General features: G+C 46.8%; 1 long non-coding RNA gene across 5 annotated transcripts; it reads left to right on the top strand.

Annotated features, from left to right (window-relative positions):
- The first annotated feature begins 4,395 nt into the window (after positions 1 to 4,395).
- On the top strand, positions 4,396 to 7,658 carry LOC127920316 (uncharacterized). 5 transcript variants are annotated; one of them, XR_008105886.1, is made up of 4 exons: positions 4,396 to 4,472; positions 6,309 to 6,410; positions 6,683 to 6,852; positions 7,499 to 7,658. It is a non-coding gene; the product is annotated as an uncharacterized LOC127920316 (long non-coding RNA). The 5 variants fall into 5 exon arrangements; XR_008105887.1 differs by lacking the exon at positions 4,396 to 4,472 and adding an exon at positions 4,620 to 4,778; XR_008105888.1 differs by lacking the exon at positions 4,396 to 4,472 and adding an exon at positions 5,722 to 5,798.
- The last annotated feature ends 1,006 nt before the right edge of the window (positions 7,659 to 8,664 follow it).

The raw sequence follows: 8,664 nt of genomic DNA on the forward strand, positions 1-8,664 counted from the left end.
CATTACATTATGGAGGAGAGGTTACTGATGGGCTGACACTGAGACACCTCCCCTGTCAGCTAGGATACATTACATTATGGAGGAGAGGTTAGTGATGGGCTGACACTGAGACACCTCCCCTGTCAGCTAGGACACATTACATTATGGAGGAGAGGTTACTGATGGGCTGACACTGAGACACCTCCCCTGTCAGCTAGGATACATTACATTATGGAGGAGAGGTTACTGATGGGCTGACACTGAGACACCTCCCCTGTCAGCTAGGATACATTACATTATGGAGGAGAGGTTAGTGATGGGCTGACACTGAGACACCTCCCCTGTCAGCTAGGATACATTACATTATGGAGGAGAGGTTACTGATGGGCTGACACTGAGACACCTCCCCTGTCAGCTAGGACACATTACATTATGGAGGAGAGGTTACTGATGGGCTGACACTGAGACACCTCCCCTGTCAGCTAGGATACATTATGGAGGAGAGGTTACTGATGGGCTGACACTGAGACACCTCCCCTGTCAGCTAGGATACATTACATTATGGAGGAGAGGTTACTGATGGGCTGACACTGAGACACCTCCCCTGTCAGCTAGGACACATTACATTATGGAGGAGAGGTTAGTGATGGGCTGACACTGAGACACCTCCCCTGTCAGCTAGGACACATTACATTATGGAGGAGAGGTTACTGATGGGCTGACACTGAGACACCTCCCCTGTCAGCTAGGATACATTACATTATGGAGGAGAGGTTAGTGATGGGCTGACACTGAGACACCTCCCCTGTCAGCTAGGATACATTACATTATGGAGGAGAGGTTACTGATGGGCTGACACTGAGACACCTCCCCTGTCAGCTAGGATACATTACATTATGGAGGAGAGGTTACTGATGGGCTGACACTGAGACACCTCCCCTGTCAGCTAGGATACATTACATTATGGAGGAGAGGTTACTGATGGGCTGACACTGAGACACCTCCCCTGTCAGCTAGGACACATTACATTATGGAGGAGAGGTTAGTGATGGGCTTACACTGAGACACCTCCCTGTCAGCTAGGATACATTACATTATGGAGGAGAGGTTACTGATGGGCTGACACTGAGACACCTCCCCTGTCAGCTAGGATACATTACATTATGGAGGAGAGGTTACTGATGGGCTGACACTGAGACACCTCCCCTGTCAGCTAGGACACATTACATTATGGAGGAGAGGTTAGTGATGGGCTGACACTGAGACACCTCCCCTGTCAGCTAGGATACATTACATTATGGAGGAGAGGTTAGTGATGGGCTGACACTGAGACACCTCCCTGTCAGCTAGGATACATTACATTATGGAGGAGAGGTTACTGATGGGCTGACACTGAGACACCTCCCTGTCAGCTAGGATACATTACATTATGGAGGAGAGGTTACTGATGGGCTGACACTGAGACACCTCCCCTGTCAGCTAGGATACATTACATTATGGAGGAGAGGTTACTGATGGGCTGACACTGAGACACCTCCCTGTCAGCTAGGATACATTACATTATGGAGGAGAGGTTAGTGATGGGCTGACACTGAGACACCTCCCCTGTCAGCTAGGATACATTACATTATGGAGGAGAGGTTAGTGATGGGCTGACACTGAGACACCTCCCCTGTCAGCTAGGATACATTATGGAGGAGAGGTTACTGATGGGCTGACACTGAGACACCTCCCCTGTCAGCTAGGACACATTACATTATGGAGGAGAGGTTACTGATGGGCTGACACTGAGACACCTCCCCTGTCAGCTAGGACACATTACATTATGGAGGAGAGGTCACTGATGGGCTGACACTGAGACACCTCCCCTGTCAGCTAGGATACATTACATTATGGAGGAGAGGTTACTGATGGGTTGACACTGAGACACCTCCCCTGTCAGCTAGGATACATTACATTATGGAGGAGAGGTTACTGATGGGCTGACACTGAGACACCTCCCCTGTCAGCTAGGACACATTACATTATGGAGGAGAGGTTACTGATGGGCTGACACTGAGACACCTCCCTGTCAGCTAGGATACATTACATTATGGAGGAGAGGTTACTGATGGGCTGACACTGAGACACCTCCCCTGTCAGCTAGGATACATTACATTATGGGTGAGAGGTTACTGATGGGCTGACACTGAGACACCTCCCCTGTCAGCTAGGATACATTACATTATGGAGGAGAGGTTACTGATGGGCTGACACTGAGACACCTCCCCTGTCAGCTAGGACACATTACATTATGGAGGAGAGGTTACTGATGGGCTGACACTGAGACACCTCCCTGTCAGCTAGGATACATTACATTATGGAGGAGAGGTTAGTGATGGGCTGACACTGAGACACCTCCCCTGTCAGCTAGGATACATTACATTATGGAGGAGAGGTTACTGATGGGCTGACACTGAGACACCTCCCCTGTCAGCTAGGACACATTACATTATGGAGGAGAGGTTAGTGATGGGCTGACACTGAGACACCTCCCCTGTCAGCTAGGATACATTACATTATGGAGGAGAGGTTACTGATGGGCTGACACTGAGACACCTCCCCTGTCAGCTAGGACACATTACATTATGGAGGAGAGGTTACTGATGGGCTGACACTGAGACACCTCCCCTGTCAGCTAGGACACATTACATTATGGAGGAGAGGTTGGGACTGGAGGGACTGGAGGAGAGGTACAGATCTAGCTAAACAGAACAATATTGTACAGAATAATATTAGAGATAATTATTTATTTCAGCATTTATTTTCTTTCATCACATTCCCAGTGGTTCAGAGGTTTACATACACTCAATTAGTATTTGGTAGCATTGCCTTTAAATTGTTTAATTTGGGTCAAATGTTTTGGGTAGCCTTCCACAAGCTTCCCACAATAAGTTGGGTGAATTTTGGCCCATTCCTGAGTCAGGTTTGTAGACCTTGCTCAAACACGCGTTTTCAGTTCTGCCCACAGATGTTCTATTCTCTCTACTATTATTCTGACATTTCATATTCTTATAATAAAGTGGTGATCCTAACTGACCTAAACCAGGGAATTTTTACTAAGATTAAATGTCAGGAATTGAAATGTGTATATATATATATATATACACACTAGCATTCAAAAGTTTGGGGTCACTTAGAAACATCCTTGTTTTTGAAAGATTAACATTAAACATTAAATTGATCAGAAATACAGTGTAGACATTGTTAATGTTGTAAATGACTATTGTAGCTGGAAACGGCTGATGTTTAATGGAATATCTACATAGGAGTTCAGAGTTCAGAGGTCCATTATCAGCAACCATCACTCCTGTGTTCCACTGCCTTCTAGTGACCCCTGAACTTCAGAACGGCAGTATATAACTCTAACTTGATAACTTACAGAGTTTTTGACCCAGTCTGTGTACTGTCTGAAGTATCCAACCAGGCTCTGCATGTAGACATCTCTCTCCTGCAGGACAACGAGAGGTTGTTTAAAGTGTCTGTCTGTCTGTCTGTCTGTCTGTCTGTCTGTCTGTCTGTCTGTCCGTAGTGAAGCATTGTGTCTGTCTGTCTGTCTGTCTGTCTGTCTGTCTGTCGTCCGTCCGTCCGTCCGTCCGTCCGTCTGTCCGTAGTGAAGCATTGTGTCTGTCCGTCCGTCCGTCCGTCCGTCCGTCCGTCCGTCCGTCCGTAGTGTGTTTACCTGTTTAACCACGCGTGAAGCGTTGTGTGTGATGAGGTACTCTGCTTCGTCGATGGCACTAAGGACGTTAGTCACCTTCACCTGAGAGAGACAGGTGAGTTAGGTGTGTGTGCGTGCTTGCTTGCGTGTGTGTGTGTATGTGTGTGCGTGTGTGTGTGTGAGTGTGTGTCCTCACAGGTAGTTCCTCAGCTGTCCTCTGCAGTAGCCGGATGCTCTGGCTGAGGGTGCTCTGGAAGAGAGGAGGAGGCCATGTTTCAGATAGGTCTAGTTACTGAAGAGGGCCGTGTTTCAGATAGGTCTAGTTACTGAAGAGGGTCATGTTTCAGATAGGTCTAGTTACTGAAGAGGGTCATGTTTCAGATAGGTCTAGTTACTGAAGAGGGCCGTGTTTCAGATAGGTCTAGTTACTGAAGAGGGCCATGTTTCAGATAGGTCTAGTTACTGAAGAGGGCCATGTTTCAGATAGGTCTAGTTACTGAAGAGGGCCATGTTTCAGATAGGTCTAGTTACTGAAGAGGGCCATGTTTCAGATAGGTCTAGTTACTGAAGAGGGCCGTGTTTCAGATGGGTCAAGTTACTGAAGAGGGCCATGTTTCAGATAGGTCTAGTTACTGAAGAGGGCCAAGTTTCAGATAGGTCTAGTTACTGAAGAGGGCCATGTTTCAGATAGGTCTAGTTACTGAAGAGGGCCGTGTTTCAGATAGGTCTAGTTACTGAAGAGGGCCATGTTTCAGATAGGTCTAGTTACTGAAGAGGGCCATGTTTCAGATAGGTCTAGTTACTGAAGAGGGTCATGTTTCAGATAGGTCTAGTTACTGAAGAGGGCCGTGTTTCAGATAGGTCTAGTTACTGAAGAGGGCCATGTTTCAGATAGGTCTAGTTACTGAAGAGGGCCGTGTTTCAGATGGGTCTAGTTACTGAAGAGGGCCGTGTTTCAGATAGGTCTAGTTACTGAAGAGGGCCATGTTTCAGATAGGTCTAGTTACTGAAGAGGGCCATGTTTCAGATAGGTCTAGTTACTGAAGAGGGCCATGTTTCAGATAGGTCTAGTTACTGAAGAGGGCCATGTTTCAGATAGGTCTAGTTACTGAAGAGGGTCATGTTTCAGATAGGTCTAGTTACTGAAGAGGGTCGTGTTTCAGATAGGTCTAGTTACTGAAGAGGGCCATGTTTCAGATAGGTCTAGTTACTGAAGAGGGTCATGTTTCAGATAGGTCTAGTTACTGAAGAGGGTCGTGTTTCAGATAGGTCTAGTTACTGAAGAGGGCCGTGTTTCAGATAGGTCTAGTTACTGAAGAGGGTCATGTTTCAGATAGGTCTAGTTACTGAAGAGGGTCATGTTTCAGATAGGTCTAGTTACTGAAGAGGGCCATGTTTCAGATAGGTCTAGTTACTGAAGAGGGCCATGTTTCAGATAGGTCAAGTTACTGAAGAGGGCCATGTTTCAGATAGGTCTAGTTACTGAAGAGGGCCATGTTTCAGATAGGTCTAGTTACTGAAGAGGGCCATGTTTCAGATAGGTCTAGTTACTGAAGAGGGCCGTGTTTCAGATAGGTCTAGTTACTGAAGAGGGTCATGTTTCAGATAGGTCTAGTTACTGAAGAGGGCCATGTTTCAGATAGGTGTAGTTACTGAAGAGGGCCGTGTTTCAGATGGGTCTAGTTACTGAAGAGGGCCATGTTTCAGATAGGTCTAGTTACTGAAGAGGGTCATGTTTCAGATAGGTCTAGTTACTGAAGAGGGCCGTGTTTCAGATAGGTCTAGTTACTGAAGAGGGTCATGTTTCAGATAGGTCTAGTTACTGAAGAGGGCCATGTTTCAGATAGGTCTAGTTACTGAAGAGGGTCATGTTTCAGATAGGTCTAGTTACTGAAGAGGGCCATGTTTCAGATAGGTGTAGTTACTGAAGAGGGCCATTTTTCAGATAGGTCTAGTTACTGAAGAGGGCCATGTTTCAGATACGTCTAGTTACTGAAGAGTGCCATGTTTCAGATAGGTCTAGTTACTGAAGAGGGCCATGTTTCAGATAGGTCTAGTTACTGAAGAGGGCCATGTTTCAGATAGGTCTAGTTACTGAAGAGGGCCATGTTTCAGATAGGTCTAGTTACTGAAGAGGGTCATGTTTCAGATAGGTCTAGTTACTGAAGAGGGCCATGTTTCAGATAGGTCTAGTTACTGAAGAGGGCCATGTTTCAGATAGGTCTAGTTACTGAAGAGGGCCATGTTTCAGATAGGTCTAGTTACTGAAGAGGGCCATGTTTCAGATAGGTCTAGTTACTGAAGAGGGCCATGTTTCAGATAGGTCTAGTTACTGAAGAGGGCCATGTTTCAGATAGGTCTAGTTACTGAAGAGGGCCATGTTTCAGATAGGTCTAGTTACTGAAGAGGGCCATGTTTCAGATAGGTCTAGTTACTGAAGAGGGCCGTGTTTCAGATGGGTCTAGTTACTGAAGAGGGCCGTGTTTCAGATAGGTCTAGTTACTGAAGAGGGCCATGTTTCAGATAGGTCTAGTTACTGAAGAGGGCCATGTTTCAGATAGGTCTAGTTACTGAAGAGGGCCATGTTTCAGATAGGTCTAGTTACTGAAGAGGGCCGTGTTTCAGATAGGTCTAGTTACTGAAGAGGGTCATGTTTCAGATAGGTCTAGTTACTGAAGAGGGTCATGTTTCAGATAGGTCTAGTTACTGAAGAGGGCCGTGTTTCAGATAGGTCTAGTTACTGAAGAGGGCCATGTTTCAGATAGGTCTAGTTACTGAAGAGGGCCATGTTTCAGATAGGTCTAGTTACTGAAGAGGGCCATGTTTCAGATAGGTCTAGTTACTGAAGAGGGCCATGTTTCAGATAGGTCTAGTTACTGAAGAGGGCCGTGTTTCAGATGGGTCAAGTTACTGAAGAGGGCCATGTTTCAGATAGGTCTAGTTACTGAAGAGGGCCAAGTTTCAGATAGGTCTAGTTACTGAAGAGGGCCATGTTTCAGATAGGTCTAGTTACTGAAGAGGGCCGTGTTTCAGATAGGTCTAGTTACTGAAGAGGGCCATGTTTCAGATAGGTCTAGTTACTGAAGAGGGCCATGTTTCAGATAGGTCTAGTTACTGAAGAGGGTCATGTTTCAGATAGGTCTAGTTACTGAAGAGGGCCGTGTTTCAGATAGGTCTAGTTACTGAAGAGGGCCATGTTTCAGATAGGTCTAGTTACTGAAGAGGGCCGTGTTTCAGATGGGTCTAGTTACTGAAGAGGGCCGTGTTTCAGATAGGTCTAGTTACTGAAGAGGGCCATGTTTCAGATAGGTCTAGTTACTGAAGAGGGCCATGTTTCAGATAGGTCTAGTTACTGAAGAGGGCCATGTTTCAGATAGGTCTAGTTACTGAAGAGGGTCATGTTTCAGATAGGTCTAGTTACTGAAGAGGGCCATGTTTCAGATAGGTCTAGTTACTGAAGAGGGCCATGTTTCAGATAGGTCTAGTTACTGAAGAGGGCCATGTTTCAGATAGGTCTAGTTACTGAAGAGGGCCATGTTTCAGATAGGTCTAGTTACTGAAGAGGGCCATGTTTCAGATAGGTCTAGTTACTGAAGAGGGCCATGTTTCAGATAGGTCTAGTTACTGAAGAGGGCCATGTTTCAGATAGGTCTAGTTACTGAAGAGGGCCATGTTTCAGATAGGTCTAGTTACTGAAGAGGGCCGTGTTTCAGATAGGTCTAGTTACTGAAGAGGGCCATGTTTCAGATAGGTCTAGTTACTGAAGAGGGCCATGTTTCAGATAGGTCTAGTTACTGAAGAGGGTCATGTTTCAGATAGGTCTAGTTACTGAAGAGGGCCATGTTTCAGATAGGTCTAGTTACTGAAGAGGGCCATGTTTCATTCACCCATTCCCGAGTACCACAGAGTATTACAACACACACCGAGTACCACAGAGTATTACAACACACACCGAGTACCACAGAGTATTACAACATACACCGAGTACCACAGAGTATTACAACACACACCGAGTACCACAGAGTATTACAACACACCCCGAGTACCACAGAGTATTACAACACACACCGAGTACCACAGAGTATTACAACACACACCGAGTACCACAGAGTATTACAACACACACCGAGTACATTTACATTTACATTTACATTTTCATTTAAGTCATTTAGCAGACGCTCTTATCCAGAGCGACTTACAAATTGGTGCATACACCTTATGACAACCAGTGGAACAGCCACTTGCATCTAAATCTTGTTGGGGGGGGTGAGGGGGTGAGAAGGATTACTTACCCTTACTTACCCTATCCTAGGTATTCCTTGAAGAGGTGGGGTTTCAGGTGTCTCCGGAAGGTGGTGATTGACTCCGCTGTCCTGGCGTCGTGAGGGAGTTTGTTCCACCATTGGGGGGCCAGAGCAGCGAACAGTTTTGACTGGGCTGAGCGGGAACTGTACTTCCTCAGTGGTAGGGAGGCGAGCAGGCCAGAGGTGGATGAACGCAGTGCCCTTGTTTGGGTGTAGGGCCTGATCAGAGCCTGGAGGTACTGAGGTGCCGTTCCCCTCACAGCTCCGTAGGGCGAGCACCATGGTCTTGTAGCGGATGCGAGCTTCAACTGGAAGCCAGTGGAGAGAGCGGAGGAGCGGGGTGACGTGAGAGAACTTGGGAAGGTTGAACACCAGACGGGCTGCGGCGTTCTGGATGAGTTGTAGGGGTTTAATGGCACAGGCAGGGAGCCCAGCCAACAGCGAGTTGCAGTAATCAAGACGGGGAGATGACAAGTGCCTGGATTAGGACCTGCGCCGCTTCCTGTGTGAGGCAGGGTCGTACTCTGCGGATGTTGTAGAGCATGAACCTACAGGAACGGGACACCGCCTTGATGTTAGTTGAGAACGTCAGGGTGTTGTCCAGGATCACGCCAAGGTTCTTAGCGCTCTGGGAGGAGGACACAATGGAGTTGTCAACCGTGATGGCGAGATCATGGAACG

This window comes from Oncorhynchus keta, unplaced genomic scaffold, assembly GCF_023373465.1.
Source record: "Oncorhynchus keta strain PuntledgeMale-10-30-2019 unplaced genomic scaffold, Oket_V2 Un_contig_18903_pilon_pilon, whole genome shotgun sequence".
Lineage (NCBI taxonomy): Eukaryota > Metazoa > Chordata > Actinopteri > Salmoniformes > Salmonidae > Oncorhynchus > Oncorhynchus keta.